Here is a 4,387-nt window from a genome sequence, read left to right on the forward strand (position 1 = left end):
TTAAAGTTATATATATATATATATATATATATATATATATATATATATATATATATATATATATATATTATGAATAATATTTGTACTAGATTGATCCTCTATGCGAACGTTATATAATAATTATTGAAGCGTCATTAATGATTCTCATGTGACCACACTAAGTAGTCATTCGACATGAAGTCACTACGATCTCTACTTGGAGAATTGTATACTTTGAGACCATCAAAAATTACTGATAACAAGACAATCATAATAGTGGTTATTATTGGGGCTACAATAAACTATCTAGTGAGATGTGAAATGTGTGTGACCACGACAACATGGATCGATATAAGATATTGAGTACATTAGTGATTGCACATATACTCGAGAATCAAGAAACAAATTATTAGACCTAACAAGGATGACACTTTTTATGCATTGCGTTCAATTAAGACATTTAGATTAAGAGACAATTATTGCATAATAAATAGTGATCATAGTAAGGTTAAAATTGTATCAACGATTTTCTCATTAATTGGGTAGTCATTGTCTATTAATTGTTTATAATATGAATCTAACATTTTATATTATTACCAATTAAGTGAAAACGTATAGATTACACGATAAAAATTAAATTAGAAAATAAAATTTAATTAAAGAGTTATTTAATTAAATAATAATTTAATGAACTAATAATTTAATTATTAATTGAACTTGTAGCATACAAGGCATATTATAGCAGTAAGGTAGAAATAAGCGCTATGTTTATATATATATAAACAATATTATATTATGATGTTGATTATTTGTCCTTCTCGACGCTTCAAGAAATAAATACATAAATCTCATATAAAATATTGTATGTCTATGATCTATAACAATAAGAAATTTTCACTCTTAAAAATAATTTTAAAATTGTTTAAAAAATATATCTCTTGATATTTAACACTAAATCTAATTAACTATATTAATGATGGTACATGTTTTAAAATCTTTCGTATTGCATCTGCTACACTTCCCATATCAAACATTGTCTTTCTTCTCAAAAACAATTTATGTGTTCCTCATGCAAAACATACTCTCATTTCTATCTCTAAAATTTGTAAATCTAATGTTTATGTTGAATTTAAATCTTCTTCTTTTGTGTAAGAATCATGTAACCGGAGGTCGTTTTAAAGTGAGGTCAAAGTAAGTAGTGTGTTTTTAATTTTACAACGAAACAACAATTAATTTTAAATAAAATTAATTTGTAAAATTATTTCTTATTAAAAAGAGTTGAATGTAAATTAATGAGTTATATTTAAAAACCTTCGTAAAGTGACTTTGAATAATGAATTTAAGGGTAAAAGAATCAATTAAAGACAAAAACTTTACATTTTAACTTTAATTTAAAATTAATTTTAAAGACAAATCAATTATAAAGAACGTACAAATATACCACAATCATAGAAATCAATTGTATCTCCTTCTAAAGTAAAACCAAACACATACTTAATAGTATTAATTTTTCTATCGATCTTGAATTCAAATCTTGACCCTAAAAACATAGCATCATTCAATAGAATTCGATAACGTGTGGTATAATTTATATGAGAGGGTTAGTTATTAAAGTAATATATCTTCATGACTCAATTATAAATCAAAATGTATCTATATTTATTAGACCAAATAAAATAAAATAAATGTCAACTAATATACATATATAATTTATTATTCCAAAAATACCTTTAAAGTAATTTCATAATACATTATAATTGAGGGTAAGTAACTAAAATAGTTGAATGTGTTGATGTATATCTCATCTATGTCCACAGATACGGCACCAAATCCGTACATGCTTTCGCTATTATCTTCTCAGCTCTGTGTCTTGTTTTCTACTTTTCGAGTATGAAATAAAATTAGGTGGTAGAAAATAAATGCTATCGCTATTCTTCGTGCATGTTTCCACATGCATATGCATATGCCCTTTTAATTAGATCATGTACACATTTAATCCTGCATGTGACTGGTAAAGTTTCAAAAGGACCCCCATATATATAACACATGCATTAATTACATTGCGTTAATATAGTACTTCAAAAGCATAGCACATGCATAAGAATTTGGTGAAACTCATTTGCATTTTAATTTGCGTTCGAAACTCTGGCGGGTGATGTTAATTAGTATTATTTATTCTATTTAAATATAGTTTTAGTATTTTATTTTTGTTGATTTATGAAATTGATATTCTATTTTAAAAATAAAAAATTTTAATTTTTCTTTATGATTTTTTAACAAAAAAATAATATGATATGTTTTAAATAATGTGTCATATGATACGATGACGTAGAATAACTAAAACTTATAAAATCATATTAAAACACCATAAAAATTTAGCTTTTAATTTTAGAAATTTTTTATATTTGTAATTCGATTAATGACACATGACTAATTAATGCATCCAAATTATTCTACAACATGGAATTGTATATCATGATATTTAATATACGTCATATCGTCATTTTTTTAGTTCAAAAATTTAAAAGATGATCAAAATATTGTCGATTTTTAAAATAAATGAACCAATTTCTTGAATTAATAAAAATAGATAGACTAAAATTAAAATTAAGTATATTTATTAAGTCAAAGAAGTATTAGCACTACACTTTCTAACACACTTTTTAAATCGGTTAAATTTATATAAATTTCACTAAATTAGGAGGTCTCTTATAAATTTAGTGAAATCTACGTATATTTTAACTAATTTAAATTAATAAAATTATATTTAAAATTAATATTTTTATCAACAAAATCATCTTATTTTAGACCATAAGAAGTTAAAATTTTATTTAATTAAAATACTTTATATTTTACTATTTCCAAAGTTTAAATTAATATTTTTTCAAAAAAAATACTATATTGATTAATTTTATTATCAATTGAAAATAATTATTATACTAAATTGATTACATTGATATAATAAATAATTTTATATTTTAAATGTTAAAAATATAATTTTTGATAAAAAAATTTAACTCGTTTTTTTAAAATTTTATTATGGGCTTTTTTTAGGAAAGTTATAGAGTCGTGCAAAATTACTATTATGAGCTCTAAATTGTTTCATTTTAATGTATGTCTTCAAACTTCACATATGATATGTGTTGGAGTGACCCTACCCTGATTCAAAAATTTGATTTGTTACGTTAATGAATTTAGTTTATTATAAATTGAAAAACGAATATATTTAAATAGTACTCATATTTTTTTGTCTCAAACATAACTTCGACTTTTACTCTATTTATTTATATCAATCCTTAAATACAATTCAATTAATATAAATCTTAATTTTAATTAATTTTTTATTCACGAGATAAGTTCTCATGAATAAGACTTTTGAAAATACATTTATATTTTTTATAAGATAAAAAAAATTAAATGTATATTTACCTATTTTTTTAATAAGTATAAAATTATTTATTTTTATTTGTATTTGAGATTGAAATATAAAATATGTAACCCTTATCTAATTAGTCAAGGACAGACCAACTATTAAGGCTGTGGGGAATTTCTCCCCACTAAAATTTCAGTTTTATAATTAAAAAGGATGTATATAATTGAAAATGAGAATAATCTTTTTATAATACGAAAACTAGTAGAGAATAATTATGATGTACTATAATTATGCTTTTAAAAATTATCTTCAAATTTCTTTTGAAAAAGTATATATCATCTTTAGAGGTATAATTTAATGGTTGAATTGGAACGTCTTAGGAGTTTTATGAAAAAGATAAAAAAAATTAATATTAATAATTGTTTTCTCTAATTAATTACTAATTAACTATTATATTTTTTTATAATAAAATATTGAATTAAATATATTTTTGATCTTTTTATTTTGGTAAAAATAAATCATTAGTTTATTTATTTTTAAAATTGACTTTTTAGTCCTCTTATAATTTTTGCGATTTTTTTGGTCGCTACCATTTTTTATGATACAATACTCACGTTAATAACATGTCACTTAAATGACATTTGTCACTAAGATAAAATATTTTTCAGGTCACTATTTGTATATTAATTTTATTATTTATATACTAAAAATAAACTAAATATATAAAACATTTTTATATTTATTAAATTTTAAATTAATTTTGGATACAAAATAAATTTTAATTATTTTATTTAAATTTTTTATTTTTAATTTTACTTTTATATTTTAATTTTAAATATTTTAATTGATAAATAAAATAGGATAAATTTATTTTGATTATGTTAATGTATAAATGAAATAAATATTAAATAATATTAAAAAATGTAATAAATTTTAATTATTAAAAATAAGATAAATAAATTTTAAATCATTATATAAATATTTTAAATTTTAAATTATTACAAAAATTGAATAAAATAAATAAATTTATTTTTT

This window comes from Cicer arietinum, chromosome 6 (assembly GCF_000331145.2).
Source record: "Cicer arietinum cultivar CDC Frontier isolate Library 1 chromosome 6, Cicar.CDCFrontier_v2.0, whole genome shotgun sequence".
Classification (NCBI taxonomy): Eukaryota; Viridiplantae; Streptophyta; class Magnoliopsida; order Fabales; family Fabaceae; genus Cicer; species Cicer arietinum.